This window comes from Myodes glareolus, chromosome X (genome assembly GCF_982192425.1).
Source record: "Myodes glareolus chromosome X, mMyoGla1.1, whole genome shotgun sequence".
NCBI classification, from domain to species: Eukaryota; Metazoa; Chordata; class Mammalia; order Rodentia; family Cricetidae; genus Myodes; species Myodes glareolus.
Genome location: NC_142053.1, coordinates 40,468,577 through 40,485,919, shown reverse-complemented (window position 1 = coordinate 40,485,919; position 17,343 = coordinate 40,468,577). Strand labels below are relative to the sequence as shown.

The 17,343-nt window shown below is 37.4% G+C and overlaps 1 pseudogene; it reads right to left on the bottom strand.

The window, feature by feature from the left end:
* Nucleotides 1-1,056: 1,056 nt before the first annotated feature.
* LOC146889221 (melanoma antigen preferentially expressed in tumors-like) lies at nucleotides 1,057-16,895 on the bottom strand (annotated as a pseudogene).
* Nucleotides 16,896-17,343: the final 448 nt, after the last annotated feature.

The following is a 17,343-nucleotide window of genomic DNA, read 5'->3' as shown; positions in this document are numbered from 1 at the left end:
AAAGACAAAGAAAAGGACACACATATGGCTTCCAAGGACAGTCAGGTCGAGTCAATACAAATGGTGACTCAGGTGGGTTACACCACAACTGATTTCCAAGGGACAGCCTGGGACACAACTCCGTGGAGCGTGGATCCCAATCCTCCAGCAATATTTGCCTGCCTAGTCACCATTACTGCTACACTGGCGAGACAGCCGTGGATGTAGCACCATGTGTAATGTGTGTAGACTTTTTTCTCACTGGTAAATCCAGATGATTTCCCATAGAGACAGAAGGCAGCCTTAAATAGAAAAGCTTAGTACAACTTAGGGGATAAAAGCATTGGCTTCATTAACTACCTGCCCTCCAAAATCATATCCAGGGAATGTGAGAGTGTCGTAACTTGTGACAAGTACGCACAAGTACATCTTAGTGAAGATTTCATGATGTAGACTTTCCACATCTTCTACCTAAAGGTTTAGTATCTAAATGAAGCATTATCAAGAACAATAGTCAAGAGACACACAGACTCTCTGAAAGTCCTCCATCTGCTTGCAAGATATTCACTGTAGAAATCAGTTACATACCTATATTTTTAACTGTGTTTTAACACAACTTAAAAACCTTACATATTCCATCTATGGGGTCAAGAAAAAACAATTAATACTTAAAGCAAATGTATCAAGGTGAAACTGTCTTTGATCATAATATATTTAAAAACATTAAATAATTAAAGGATATGTATCCAGGTGAAACTGTGTTGGATCACAAATTCATCTAGGTAAGTAATTGAAGTCATGTCATTCCTTGTTGCATCTCACAGTATTTGTTTCAATAGTGCCTGTACATTAGCCAGTTTCTGCTTATCTAAACTGTCTTTCAAGTTCAATCTTCCATAGCAATGCACAGAGACAGGATAAATCATGTATTGATGCTCAATCAAAGGTGCTCAAGGACTCTCATGAGTGTGGACATGCTATCTGAATTTAAAGCAAAGTTGAGCATTCAGACTTACTTTAAGAACATTTCATAATTAAAGGATATGTATCCAGGTGAAGCTGTGTTGGGTCATAAATTCATCCAGGGTAAGTAAACCAAATCATGTCGCTCCTCCCTGCCTCTCGTAGCATTTGTTTCAATCGTGCCTGCACATTAGCCAGTTTCTGACGATCTAAAGTGTCCTAGATGGGCCATCTCCCATAGCAATGCACAGGGATAGGATAAATCACGTATTTAAGCTGCATCAATGGTGTTAAGTGCTCAAGGAGTCTCATGAGCATGGGCATACTAAGAGGATTTGAGGACAGGTTGAACACACGAAGTTGGGAACAGCGACTGAGTGCTGGGATGACACCAGCAACAATAGAATCTGTTAAAATGCACTGATTAACTGCCAGATGTTGCAAAGTTCCAGAGATTCTATGTAAGAGGTTATAAAAGGGCTCACAATCTTCCCAGTACATTGGATTACTGCTGATATTCAGCAGCTTTAAATGCTTGGCTTTAGGGCACTCAGCGAGAAACTTGAAATCATTGTAAGAAAGTTCACAGAACGTTAGATATAAGAAATCCAAACTGGTTGGGAGGACTCTGCAGGGAGAAAACAGAAAAGTGTTTCTGAAAAATGAGGACTAGAAGAGGGGAACTATACCTGTGTATCTAGAACAAACTGTTTTGCACAACAACAGCAAATGATGTGAGCTTTCACACAATTAATGTACTTGTAGGTCTGTGAGAGATACAACACAACCCTGGAAAATACTATTTTAACCTTGACAATATGTACAACATATTCTTATAAAGTTGTGTGAAAAACTTAGTGAAAATTCTATCAACTTAGGAAATACAACATAACCAAAGGGGGAGCTAATTCACCGGCTCAAACGAGAGAGGACAGAAGGAGCAACCAACTGGAAGCTCCCTTTGGCCAGTCTATAAATGACAGCCTCTCCAATCATGGCCTGAACCTTGGAGATTTTCCCCATAATGTGACATTACCATCTACAGGTATATGAATATGTGCACCTGTGCCAGGACATAAAGTCTTTCAATTCTCCATCTTTACCACTCAATGACCAGTGGAGGGTTGCATTTTTCTTTTCATCCTCATGTTTCTGGAATGAGCACAGTGCCAAACATGCTCACCTGATTAAACATTTTGTAAGCCCATTTTTCTATTCAGTTACAGAAAGCTACCATTCCATGGCTGTGTTTAAACTCCCAGCATTAACCATGCTGAGGAAGAAGGAGAAAGGTACACAGGAAGGTTAAGACTACCTATTATTTCTCTAATCTTAAAAACAGGCTCCTATTGGAAGCATAGTATCTACCACATGCTCTTCCTTCAGGACTGCTTTTGCTGTAGGAAGTCTTACAGCAAGTGATTATCCACCCACTGGGACATGTCCTCTTATATTATTTATGCCAATGTAAAGCATGCATCTGACCTCTTTTCTGGCTGCAGGATTCGGTTTCTGATCTCTGTTCCAGCAGAGAGTTCTGATTTGTGAGTCTACCCCTAAATAAATAACTGTCTATTCCTCAATTCTGAGCCAGTGTGGGGTTTCTTTTAAGCATTCTTCCACATCTGGCGACCACGTGGATTTGGACTCCACACCTACCATATGGATGGCCTAACAGCCTAGCTGGTCCACTGCACAGACAGTCTCCCAACCCTGCCTGCTTTGCTTGCTTTTACTTAAGTGTTTTTTTTTGTTTTTGCTTTTGTTTTTTGTTTTGTAGAACCCCTGCCACAGTGGAGCTTACACCATGTGGTAACTTTAAAATTTCCAAAACACTGGCATGACTGCCTCATTCCATGGAGAGGTTCCCTACTTTGGTTCCTTGTCATGTGGTGACTTATATTGCTTCTAGCTTCTATTCTCTGTCCATGAGTTCAGGAATTCTTCCTATGTGTATGGAGTTGATTTAATTGCTTTTAATTTGTCAAGCAAACATATTTCTTAGTATTTAACCAGTATGAAGGCAGGAAACTAATGTAGCTCAGAAACGAAAGGGGCTCAAGACCATCCCTGTCACCACCAGACTCTGCAACCATGACATCTGCTGGACAATAAAGATTATTACACCTAAAGCAAGTTACCCTATCTTATAACAGATAACTAATTAATCAATATGACATACTACACTAATATTTAAACTTTTAGAAACTTTTTGGTTACTTCTATGGATTTTATTATCTGAGACATAAAGTTATGGTGATACTTCAATTATTCAGTATTGGGATTCAGTGTTTTCTTTCATATTCTGTTAATGAAGAATATGGCACTTTTTGGAATGAGGCAGTCTTTACAGATTAATAATGAACACCTAATTCACAGAATTAATATCATTGAAAATCAAAAGTTACCTACAAAAATTAATACTATTAAAAAGGATAAAATTAATTTGACAGATAAAACTGAATTCATATCTAAGGATACTAAGAAGCTATCAGAAAGAATTCATACTGTTGAATTTGACAGTCAAAACATGTTTTAAAAATATGAAAAGTTAGCAGATAGAGTATCTCTCCAAGATGGCAATCTGCACACTATTCAATTAATGTCCAAGGATGAGAAATGATCTTAAAGAAGAAACTTCAGACCTTGAAATCACATGCGCAAATTGAGGACCAGAGGCTAGGTATTTCAATGAAATCACTAGAAATATATACAGACCAGGATATTCAGGCTTTACAAAAGACAGTAGTAAAAATAATTGAAATAATTGAGGAAATTATTGGAGATGATAAACAGGGAGAGAAGGCACAAGAACAAGATTGAACATTGCCAGTAGCTGCCACAGATGACTTGCCCAATGTTTTAGTTTCCTATCTTGAAATCTACTCTGACAAGAAATCAATTTCAAAAGGCCCAAAATGATCCAAAGAAGGTATATGGATAACTACAGGAATGAATGATCTAAAACAATAGAGCAAACTGTTTTAACTTATGGTTTTCATTCCGCGTTTGTTAGGGAGATGATAAAGTTGTGGTCTTCTAGCATCAAAGAAATGCAACATGATTGAATTAAGTTAGTTTCAGCAGTCCTGGATGATGGGCCTCAATTAATGTTTAGAATTTATTTCAGAAAAAAATGGCAAAAATTTTGGAACAACAGGGAAAAGCAAAAGGCCTTGAGGCTTCCCAAGATCAAATTCTTGGTAAAGGCATTTATGCTGACCCACAGTTTCAAGCTCTTTATGATGAAGAAATCTTGTCCCTATGAAACAAAGTGCCTTAGATGCTTGGGAGAGTATTCAAGAACCAGAAAAAAGAATTAAATCATAAACCAGGGTTAAACAGGGCTAGAGAGCACCCTTTACTGAGTTTATACAAAGATTAACTAATGCTGTACAAATAGGAGAAACAAACCCTGATGCTAGATGAGTATTTACTAAATCTCTGGATTTTGAAAATGCCAGCATAGAATGCAAAAAGATTCTTGAGACTTTAAAGATTAGATCAGCACCTATGGATGAATGGATCCTGCATACAATGAACATTGAGATATTTGACTATAATACTTCGTCTTGGGTAGGAGAAGCAATTTCCAAAGTAATGAGGAGACATAAAAATGCCAAACATTTTAATTGTGGTAGAATAGGACTTCTGATAAGGGATTGTAGACAAGGAACTCCTAAGAATACTATCTCATCTGAGAGTGGCAAGACTAGGAATAAGCCTTCATATGTAGAAGGTGTGGCAAAGGCCAATATTAGACCAATGAATGCAAATCAATGAAAGACAGACAAGGCAACCTGATATCATCAGGAAACTCCTTGAGAGGCTTCTCACAGGCTGCCAAGCCAAAGTGGCTCAGTCATTCCCAGTAACTGTGATTGACATGTCTCACCAGGAAAAATTTTAAAATCCAGAGCCTTCTGTAAAGACCATACTGTTCTAAATGATGGCAAAGACATGTAGGATAAGTCAAAATTTTCAATAGGAAATAGAAAACATATATTCTGGCAGACTTGTTTAGATGATCAAAGATCAAATCTAAGAGTGTGTATAAATGGCATTGAAATTGTTGGTTTGAAAGACACAAAGGTGTGGATGTGAATATCATTACTTCAGGAACTTAGCATCCAAATTGGCCTCTTCAAGGGGCAGATGTTCAATTGCTAGGAATAGGAACCATGCCTCAAGTTAAACAAAGCACAAGCTGGGTTGACTGTATTGGGCCAGAATGTCAAAGAGGCAATATGAGGCCATATGTGGCTAATATTGCAGTAAATTTATGGGGTCATTACCTGCTGTAGCAATGGAATACTAAATCCTGGCAGTCCCAAGAACTCATAATTCTGGGAAGGATATTATAAGGTACTATAGACAAAGGTCACCAGACATTCAGGCTGTAAAAGAACATAAATCAAATAGCAAACCTTTAGAGGTGCCAACAGCCCTACCTTTAAAATGGTTAACTGAGAAGCCTATATGGCTTAAACAGTGGCTTCTAGCTGAAGATGAGTTGCAAGCTTTAGAACAGCTTGTACAAGAGCAACTAGATGCTCACCATATTGAAGAAACAACCAGCCCTTGGAATTCTCCTGTATTTGTTGTAGAAAAAAAGGAAGGAAGGAAGGAAGGAAGGAAGGAAGGAAGGAAGGAAGGAAGAAAGAAAGAAAGAAAGAAAGAAAGAAAGAAAGAAAGAAAGAAAGAAATCTGGATAATGGTGACAGATCTAAGAGCTTTCAATAAGGTAATTCAACTCATGGGCCTTCTACAATCTGGAATTCCTGTGCCTTCTGTATTACCAAAAGATGGCCTCTTACAGTTATTGATTTCCTAAATTTACCATTACGTGGATGAAATTTTGCTATATGATTTAAACATAGATACTTTAGAAAGAATGTTTGAGGAAGTAAAGAAATTTTTGCAAAAATGGGAATTACAAATTGCTCCTGAAAAATACAGAGAGGAGATTCTGTCAATTACTTAGGTTACAAAATAGGTTTGCAGAAAATTAGAACACAAAAGCCACAAATTCAGAAAGACACATTGCTGACTCTTAATGACTTTGAAAGATTGTTAGGAGACATTTACAATCTACAACCAACTGTTGGGATAACACCTGATCTAATAATTCATTGAAACAAAACCTTAGATGGTGATAAATACTTGAATAGTCCCAGAGAATTAAAAAATGAAGCAGAAAAGCAGCTGACAATTGTTGAGGAGAATTTATAGGAGGCATATGTGGATAGGGTGAATTCAAATCTTAATTGCATTCTAGTCATATTGCCTTCCAGGATTTCTCATACAGAAATTTTAAAGCAGGCGGAGCTCTCCCAAATCCCATAACAGCCTTCATCCAGGTACACCTTCCTCTCTTCCTCCCTTCCCCCTGGGGCCACAAGATCTCCCCAGAGCTGCTCCCTTGCACACTGGGCCTGGGCTGTGGGCTCAGCCCAGCAGGGGCAGTTCCTGTGCTTTGATAGCCTACCTGAGCACAGGCAGGCCTTGTGTCAGCTCAGCCACATTACTGGCCAGTAAGAGACAGTGAAATTCTAGCAGACATCCTTTGGAGGAGGGGTGAGTTTGCTCCTGGCCCGAGGGCTTTGACTAGGAGGAATTCAGACTTTCCCCGCCCCCCTTGACTTTCTGGTCACCCTGCAGTGGTGGCTCCACCCTAGGGAGCTCTCCCGAATCCCATCCCAGCCTTCATTCAGGCACACTTTCCTCTCTTCCCCCCTTCCCCCTGGGGTCACAAGATCTCCCCAGAGCAGCTCCCTTGCGCGCTGGGCCTGGGCTGTGAGTGCAACCCAGCAGGAAGGAGTGTCTGTGTTTCAATAGCCTGCCTGAGGAAAGATAGACCTTCTGTCAGTGAAGTCCCTGTCCAACAACAGAACCTGGCCTGGTACCAGAAGATCCAATAGAGAGCATTTGAAGGAAGAGATGAGCAGATGCCAAGGCAAGATCTCCTCCAACAATCTAAAAAACAACATGAAATCACCAGATCACAACGACCCTACAATAGAAGGACCTGAACCTCTTAATTCAGAAGAAGTGGGGAAAAGTGCCATTATGAAAGCAATAGAGTCCCTTAAACAGGAGATAAATAACTCCCTTAAAGAACTAGATGAGAAATACAACAAAAAGATTGAAGAAATGAGTAAAGAAATGGATGAGAAGTATAACAAAAAGTTTGAAGAAATGAGTAAGTCCGTGAATGATACACTGGAAAACCAAGAAAAATCAATCAAACAGGTAATGGAAACAGTTCAAGAATTGAAAACTGAAATGGAGGCAATGAAGAAAACACAAAACAAAGGCCGGCTGGAAATGGAAAATCTAGGTAAACGAACAGAGACTACAGAATCAAGCATAACCAATAGGATAAAAGAGATGGAAGAACGAATCTCAGAGTCAGTCTGAAGATACCATAGAGAAAATAAATGCTCTGATCAAAGAAAACAGCAAATCCAAAAAATTCGTATCACAAAACATTCAAGAAATCTGGGACACAATAAAAAAAAACAAATCTAAGAATAATAGGGATTGAAGAAGGAAAAGAACTGCATATCAAAGGCCCAGAAAATATATTCAACAAAATTATACAAGAAAACTTCCCCAACCTAAAGAATGATATTCCTATGAAGGTTCAAGAAGCATACAGAACACCAAATAGACTTGATAAAAAAAAAAATCCCCTCGCCATATAATAATCAAAACACAAAACATGCAGATTAAAGAAAGGATATTAAGAGCTGCAAAGAAAAAAGGTCAAGTAACTTATGAAGGTAAACTTATCAGACTTACACCAGACTTCTCTATGGAAACCATGAAAACCAGAAGGTCCTGGATAGAGGTACTGCAGAAACTAAGAGACCATGGATGCAAACCCAGACTACAATACCCAGCCAAGCTATCATTCACTATCAATGGAGAAAACAAAATATTCCAGGATAAGAACAAATTTAAACAATTCATAGCCACAAACCCAGTCTTACAGAAAGTAATAGAAGGAAAATCGCAACCAAAGGAATCCAACATTGCCAACACTGCCTACAATAACTCAGACATCTAGCGACCCTTCACGAGCTTAACTCATAGAAGGGACACATACAAACTCTATTAAAAAAACAAACAAATAATAGTAATAACCGGAGTCAACAACCACTGGTCATTAATATCACTTAATATTAATGGACTCAATTCACCTATAAAAAGGCACAGAGAAAGAGATTGGATATGAAAACAGGATCCAACATTCTGCTGTTTACAAGAAACACACCTCAACCACAAAGACAGACATCTACTCAGAGTAAAGGGTTGGGAAAAGGTTTTTCAAGCAAATGGACCTAAGAAACAAGCGGGTGTGGCCATTCTAATTTCCAACAAAATTGACTTCAAACTAAAATCAATCAGAAGAGATGGAGACGGATATTTTATACTCATAACAGGAACAATTAATCAGGAGGAAGTCTCAAACCTGAATATCTATGCCCCTAATATAAAACCTCCTACTTATGTAAAAGAAACACTTCTAGAACTCAAGACAGTCATCAAACCACACACACAAATAGTAGGAGACTTCAACACTCCTCTCTCACCAATGGACAGGTCAATCAGACAGAAACCAAACAGAGAAATAAGAGAATTATTGGAGGTATTGAATCAAATGAACTTAACAGACATCTATAGAACATTCCACCCAAGTAGGAAAGAATATACCTTCTTCTCTGCAGTTCATGGAACCTTCTCAAAAATTGACCACATACTGGGTAACAAAGCAAACTTCCACAGATACAAAAAAATATTAGTAACCACCTGTGTCTTGTCAGACCACCATGGATTAAAGTTAGAATTCAACAACAGTGCTACCCCCAGGAAACCAACAAACTCATGGAAGTTGAACAGTCAACTACTAAATCACCCCTGGGTCAAGGAAGAAATAAAGAAAGAAATTAAAGTCTTCCTGAATTTAATGAAAACAAAGACACAACATACTCAAACCTATGGGACACTATGAAAGCAGTGCTAAGAGGAAAGTTCATAGCACTAAGTGCCCAATTAAAGAAAATGGAGAAAGCACACATTGGAGACTTAAGAGCACAGTTGAAAGCCCTAGAAAAAAAAAGAAGCTGATTCACCCAGGAGGTCTAGAAGACTGAAAATAATCAAACAGAGGGCTGAAATCAACAAAATAGAAACATAGAAAACAATCCAAATAATCAATGAATCAAAAAGCTGGTTCTTGGAGAAAATCAACAAGATTGACAAACCCCTATCCAAATTAATCAAACGGCAGAGAGAGAACATGCAAATTAATAAGATCAGAAATGAAAAGGGGGACATAACCACAGACACAGAGGAAATTCAGAGAATCATTAGATCTTACTACGAAAGTTTATATGCCACAAAGTTGGAAAATGTAAAAGAAATGGACATTTTTTTAGATAAGTACCATATACCAAAGTTGAGCCAAGACCAGGTGAACAATCTAAATAGGCCTGTCAGTCGTGAAGAATTAGAAGCTGTTATCAAAAATCTCCCTACCAAGAAAAGCCCAGGACCAGATGGTTTCAATGCAGAATTCTACCAGAACTTCCAGGAAGAGGTAATACCTATACTCCTTAATGTATTCCACAATATAGAAACAGAAGAATCATTGCCAAACTCTTTTTATAAAGCTACAGTTACCCTGATACCAAAACCACACAAAGACACAACCAAGAAAGAGAATTACAGACCAATCTCACTCTTGAACATTGACGCAAAAATACTCAATAAAATACTGGCAAACTGAATCCAAAAATACATTAGAAAAATTATCCATTATGATCAAGTGGGCTTTATCCCAGAGATGCAGGGCTGGTTCAACATACGCAAATCTATCAATGTAATTCATCATATAAATAAACTGAAAGAAAAAAACCACATGATCATTTCATTGGATGCTGAAAAAGCATTTGACAAAATTAAAAACCCCTTTATGATAAAGGTGTTGGAGAGATTGGGTATATGAGGATCATACCTAAATATAATAAAAGCAATATATAGCAAGCTGACAGCTAACATCAAATTAAACGGAGAGAAACTCAAAGCCATTCCACTAAAATCAGGAACATGACAAGGCTGTCCACTCTCTCCATACCTCTTCAATATACTGCTTGAAGTTCTAGCAATAGCAATAAGACAACATAAGGAGATCAAGGGTATTGGAATTGGAAAGTAAGAAGTTAAACCTCCACGGTCCAAATGAGGAGCAGAAGGATGAAGAAAATGAAAAAAGAAATCAGGACTGCGAGGGATGCGAGCACCCACTGATACAAGGTGACTGATATAATGAGAGTTCACCAAGGCCAGTTGGACTGGGACTGAACAAGGACGCGATCCAACCAGATTCTCTGAATGTGGCCGGATTCTCTGAATGTGTCTGGCCAGGAGTCTTTCTGAAAAGCCATTGACAATGACACTGGGACTTGTTTCCTCTGCATATACTGGATTTTGGGGATCCTGTCTGTCTGGACACTCACCTTCCTGGACCTGGAGGGAGGGGGGAAGAACTTGAACTTCCCACAGGGCAGGAAACCCTGACTGCTCTTAGGGATGGAGAGGGAGGAGGAGAAGGAGTGCGGGGAGTGGGAGGGTGTTGAGAGGAGGGGTGGAAATGGAAACTTTTATAATATAATAAAATTACTTTCTAAAAAAAATTCAGAGTTTCTACCTCATGTCAGGAGATATGATATGGGACAGAGAGAAAAAACAATTTAGAAAAAAAAAATTACTTTTCTTCATATCAGTTTTGTCTCTATTGTACCTTTCATTGAATATATATATCTGTATATGTCTATGTAAATAATGTTTAAGTTTTTTACAATGAACAATGAATTTTCCTGCAGTAAGTTTTGAAGTTTGTAGTGTTGGATGAGGCCTGCTTGTTCGTCCTGACTGCCCTGAACTGAAATAATCACACAGAAACTGTATTAATAAAATCACTACTTGGCTCATTACCTCTAACTTCTTATTGGCTAAATCTTATGCTGCAGGAAGGTTTACAGCTAGTAACTACCTGCCTACTGGAGCACGGCCTCATAAACTATTTTCCTGGATGTGGAAGTGCATCTGGCCCTCTTCTCTCATCCTCCTGTTTCCTGCTTGGCTAATTCAGATTGTTTTGGATCTCATCTCCATTCACCGTTCAAGTTAAGAATCCTGATTTTGTAAGTTCCCCCCCTAAATAAATAACTGTCTATCTCTCAGTTCTGAGCCAGTGTGAAATTTCTTTAAGTGCCTGTTATCTTTATCATCACTCTTATATTATTTTAACCCATTTCTATTAATCTGGATATCACGACATGGCAGTGGCTTACTGGTAAATATTCAACAGTTGTGACTCTGGCAACTCCAAGGCAGCTCTCTGAATCTGCCTTCCTTCTCCCAGCATTCCATTTAGTTTTCTCCACCTACCTAAGTTCTGCCTTATCAACAGGCCATGGAAGTTTCTTTATTCCTTAATGAGAATCACAGCACAAAGAAGGGACTCCCACATCATTCCAGGAAGTAGATGGGGCCTCACAACCACAATTCCACCTGGTTGATATGACATCATGATGCTGATAGCTCTACTATAAGACCTGTTATGAATATCAGATGCTCAAGATGGTTCCAAATTGGTTAGTTAGCTGAAATCGTGCACTTTTTACAACGTTCTGGCCAGACCTCCAAATAGGAACCTCAGAAGAACCCTACCAAACGCTCAGAGACTATTTACAATTAGATCAGACAGCAATCTTGGAACATAATCATCCTTTTATTTTCACAGAATCCTATAGAAAGAACATCGCCCCCAAGACAGCTGGAAGTAATTCCAAAAGATGATGTCCCCGCTCCCAAAAAAGTTTTGCTCAGAGTTAGGGACATCATTAAAGGTTTGACTATAATTGGTATAAGATTGGAAGTTGGGGGGAATTATATAGGCTCAGGGATCTCTGAAAAAAAGAGAAAATTGGATAGGATAATAGATTAGTGTGAACTTACTTAATAATTAATTACTTAATAATAGTGAACAATAGAGAGAATACTTGTGAGTTATTATTTACAGGCAATTATATTGGTATAGATTCTTGTGTATTGATACAGAGTTAAATTATATTGAGTATTGTATGCCTGCATGCTTCTACCTCACTTAAAATATTTTTATATATTGATATATATATTTATCATATGGCAATGTACATTTCTACCTCTGATCAAAATACCTATACATTGTTTACATTTTGAGGTTGTTGTCTTCACTTGTTAACTAGTTGTTTATTGTATAATATTCTGATATGAAGTCTTAGTTTTTAAGTTATATAGGCATTATGAATTATAGATCATTAATCATCTATGTTTATCATAATTATAGTTAGACTAAATAAGTTTTTTAGATACATAGAGCTTATATTCTGCATAGATAGGTAAACTTCAACAACTACAAAGTGCTGTAGAATGACATGTAAATAACTTAGGGTTCTGCTGAAGTGAGACACGATTGCTCCTGGGAGCACAGATCCACTCCTGAGAGAATGTTGAGCACTGAAGACACTCCATTTGGAGCTTGGTTTCTTCTGGCAAAATGGGACTTTGGGCAAAGAACTGACCATGCCTCAACCACTGACAAGATACATGGTATCTAAAAATGGATAAGCAGGGCTGTCAAATCTTGCCAAGACAGCATAAGACTGTTTCAAAAATTTTCCTGCCTCTGAAAATGATCTGTCAGTTATTCTAGGCCTTAGCCAAAGTTGGTTGTTTCAACATTGCAAATGAGAATTTTGGTGATTGCCCAGGTAGCTAGTTGTGTCTGTCATTTGATGCACATTTTGGACGTTGCTTGATTGCCCTTCCTGCTTACTCAAGTAATATTATTTTTCTTCACAGATCTTTGATAGGGTTGAAGACTAGATAATTGTAGTTACTTTCCTCTTATAACTTGGCCAAGTTATTTATTATACAAGAATTAAACTAGTTAGATTGGGATAATTATTGAATATATTTGTTCTTGTTGTATATAATTTTGTATTAGGATTAGAACTTTCTTATTTAAACACAAGTTGAAGGTGTTATAAAATGTCTTACAGCCAGTGCATACATGCCAACTGGGGCTTAGCCTCTTATACTACTTATACCAATGTTGAGCTTGTGTCCTACCTCTTTTCCAGCTGAGAAATTCAGTTTCTGATCTCCTTTCTAGAAGAAGATTCTGATTTGTGAATCGACCCCTAAATAAATAACTGTCTATTTCTTAATTCTAAGCTACTGTGAGACTTCTTTTAAGCATCCCTCCACACAGTTTCAAGATGTTTTGTCAGGATTAAAGAATGCTAATTGAGTTCATTCAGATGGTTCACACACATAATGTGTGAGACAAAATTCCAGATTTTCCCATTCAAATATCTACAAGTGATTTAGAAAGACAAAGTGTGATCACGTATACCACCTGAGCCAGAAGGTTGGTGATATCACTCAGAGAACCATGAAATATTGACAGGTGTTCTAGACATTTGCCATCTATACAATTCAGGACGTTTTTGCTATCACCAATTTATTGATTTCCAAATCTAAGCAACATAGTTGCAAAGAACCTGAACTTTCTTCCACTTTATTCAGAGTATATCTTGTTCCCTTGAGGTGATACCACTAACAAGGAAAATATTCACTATTAATTCCATAGCCTGATTAGAGGGTTGAACCTCAGTTTCTGAGCTTGCAATACTATGCTGGGCCTCAATCTTCAAGATAGAGTATTCTAAGTGAGCACAGGAGAACAAGCATGCAGGTGACATAGTACTGATCTCTGGTCAGACAATCTTGCAGCCAGAATCCTGTCTTAAATCTTGTATCTTCAGTTTAGGGCTCCTTTAGGGAAAAGAGAATTCTGAACACTAAGAGCTAGAAATATTCTTATAACCAAACATGATCAATAAAAGCATATAGTGACAAAATCACCATTCATTTTCTTTTTGTCATTTTATACACCAACTACCAGCAATACTTTGTTATGCAAATGCTATATCCTTTCCTATTTTCTGTAATCAACTAATGTTCATAATACCTTGCTGTTCCTGTCTTTAGGAAAACTCTGTATTATATATATTTATCAATAATAGTTTCACTCAACTGTATTATAAATTTAAAACTATCTGTAAGAAAGAGTTTTTAAGATAACCTCAACTGATATATCAACTACCTCACATTGATTTTCAGCATTTACTATTAGCTAACTGTGGGAGAGAGGTTATCTGGGCCTCTTTTGCAACAGGTTCCAGGAAAATGTTTTGCTATCCTAACATATACTTATTATGCACATTCTTAGTGAAAAGTTGAGCTCTTGGAAGTAACACCTGAAGACCATCAATCATGCCATATTTATCACCATCTAAGGTTTGGTTTAAATGGATAATTAGGTCAGGTGTTATCCCAACAGCCAGTCGTAGACTGGAAATGTCTCCTACTAATCTTTGAAAGTCATTAAGAATCTGTAACTAGTCTCTCCTAATTTGGGTCTTCTGTGTTCTAATTTTTTGTAAACCTATTTTGTAACCTAGGTAATTAAGAGAATCACCTCATTGGATCTTTTTAGGAGCAAATTTCAATCCCTATTTAGGCAAGACTCTATTTGTTTTAACATCCTTTTTAAAGTATCTGTATTTGAATCAGATAAAATGCCATTCACCTGATGGTAAATTATAGATTTAGGAAGTTGCTTACATATTTTTTCAATGGCTGGCGGACAAAGTATTGGGACAGGGTGGGGCTATTGAGAATTTCCTGTGGGATGATAGTCCATTTATATCTTCCAGTAGGCTGAGAATTATTATAAGTAGGCACAGTGAAGGAAAACTTATCTCTTTTTTTAGAGATATAGTGAAAAAAATCATTAAATCAATAACTATGAGAGGCCATCCCTTTGGTAACAGAGAGGGCATAGAAATTCCAGATTGTAGAGGGCCCATAGGTTGAATAACCTTGTTGATAGTCCTAAGATCTGTGCCAATTTTTAATTTTTTTTTTTAGATTTTGTCTTAACAACAAATGCAGGAAATTTTTAAGGGCTGGTAGAGTCTTTTATATGTCAAACATCTAATTGCTCTTGTATCAGCTATTTTAAAGCCTGTAACTTTTCCTCAGCTAGCGGCTCTTGCTTAACCCATATTACTTTCTCAGTTAACCATTTTAAAGGTAGGGCTGTTGGTATATTTGAAGGGTTGTTAATTGCCTTGTGTTTTTGTACAACCTGAATGGCTGGTGTCCGTCATCTGCAATATTTTCCTTATAAACAAAAGTTTTGGGGGCTGTAGTAATGTTAATCTGGGTATTTCATTGTTGTGATATGTCATGACCCCACAAATTTACTGCAATATTGGCTACATATGGTCTTAGTGTTTCTATTTGCCCTTTCAGCCCTATGTATTTAATCCATCTCATGATTTGTCTTATGCAAGATAGGATTTCAATTTTCAGAAATTGAGCAACTACCTCCTGAAGAGGCTAATTCAGATGCCAAAATTTTGGAGTAATGATATTTACATCTGCACCCTTGTCTAATAAGCCTTTAATAAAAATGTCATTTATACACACTCTTAGCTTTTGTCTTTGTTCATTTACAAGCAGTCTGTCAGAATAAGCATATTCTGTCAGAATAAGCATATTCTCTGTCCTACCAGAGCTTCTAACTCATCTTCTACATTTATCTTATCATTTATACCATTATTGCTTTTGACAGCAGGCATTGGATTTTTTAACTTTTCTGGTGAGACCCATTCTGCACAGTAACTGGTGATAATTGGACCACATTTGTCATGGAGCCCTGCGAGAGGCCCTCCATGGTGTTTTCTGATGGTATTGGGTTGCCTTGTCAATTTTTTGTTGACCTAGATTCATTGGTCCAATGTTGACCTTTGCCACACCTCCTACATATACCTGAAGGCTGAATCGTCTTATTTTTGTCATTTCCAGAAGAGGCATTATTCATAGAAACCCACTATCTACAATCTTCTTTCAGATGTCCCAATTTACAGCAATTAAAACATTTGGTATTTTGATGTCTTATTTACCATTGGAAATTGCTTCTCTTACCCAAGCTTTAGTACCATAGTTAAGAGTCTCGACATTTATTGAATGTAAGACCCATTCATCGATGGGTACTGATCTAATCTTTATAGGCCCAAGGATAATTTTGCCCTCTATACTGGCATTCCCATAACCCAAAGATTTAACTATTATATGTCTTGCTTCTGGGTCAGTTACCCCTATTTGTACAGACCTGGTTACTCTTTTCAAAAAGTCACTAGAAATTTCTCTCTGACTCTGTTAAACCATAAGATATCTCCTTCCTAGTTCCTGAATCCTGTCCCAAGCCTTAAAATCTGCTGTGGTACACAGGGACAGGGTCATCATAAAGAGCTTGATTCTGAGGATTAGAGTAAAGTCCTTCACCTATAATTTGACCCAGGGAAATCTCAATTTCTTTTGCTTTTTTTATTGTTGTTGCTCAAAATTATTGCTTTCTCTTTAAGAAAGCATCTCCAATGCAATTGTTGCCCACTTTCTATGACTATTAATATTAACTGAGCCCAATCATGAGATGTGGCTTTTTTACGGAAAGTCCATGTTTTGATCATTTTCATAACAAAGAACGAATGTAGTCTGAAAGCCACAATCACCTGTTTAATTTTTTTTAAGATCAATCATATGTATGGGCTTCCATGTATAATCCTTGATAACCTTAGGGTACTTGGAGTCAGATACTTTTTTGTTGTTATTACTTGAAAGGTAGGCAGAACTCTGGGGAAGCTATCCCGGAGATTTTTACATACAGACAATGTTAAATTTCACCTTTTTACCTTTTGTTCTTGGTCATCAAATTCAAGAATTTCCTCAATCTTTTCAAATCTCTTTACCAATGCCTGTTGTAACATCTGGATCTCCTGTCCAGTGTTCTGCTCTAATGCCCTCACTGAGGATTCCAAGGTATGAAGTCTGTCTAGTAAAGATAATATCTCATCCTTGGACATAATCTTTATAGCATGCATATTACCTTCCTGGAGAGACAATTCTATCAATCAATCTGTCATATCCCTTTGACTGAGTCGAATTAAGACATGCAACAGTGATAATTCTCTCAAATAATGTTTCAGAATTGACTGTTATGGATTGGGTCTTATGTGCCAAATTGCCTGTTTCCTTCTCTAGAGTGATGAATCTTCCTTTAAATAAATTTCTATCAGTCTGTATCATTTCCAAAAGTATCTCAGTTGACCGAGTTTTGTTTGTTAAATTGGTCCTAGTCATCTTCAGATTTCAACCTCTTTCCTGAGAAGTATGGTTTCATTCAGAAAAGACTGTACCATTTCTAAAAATGCCTCA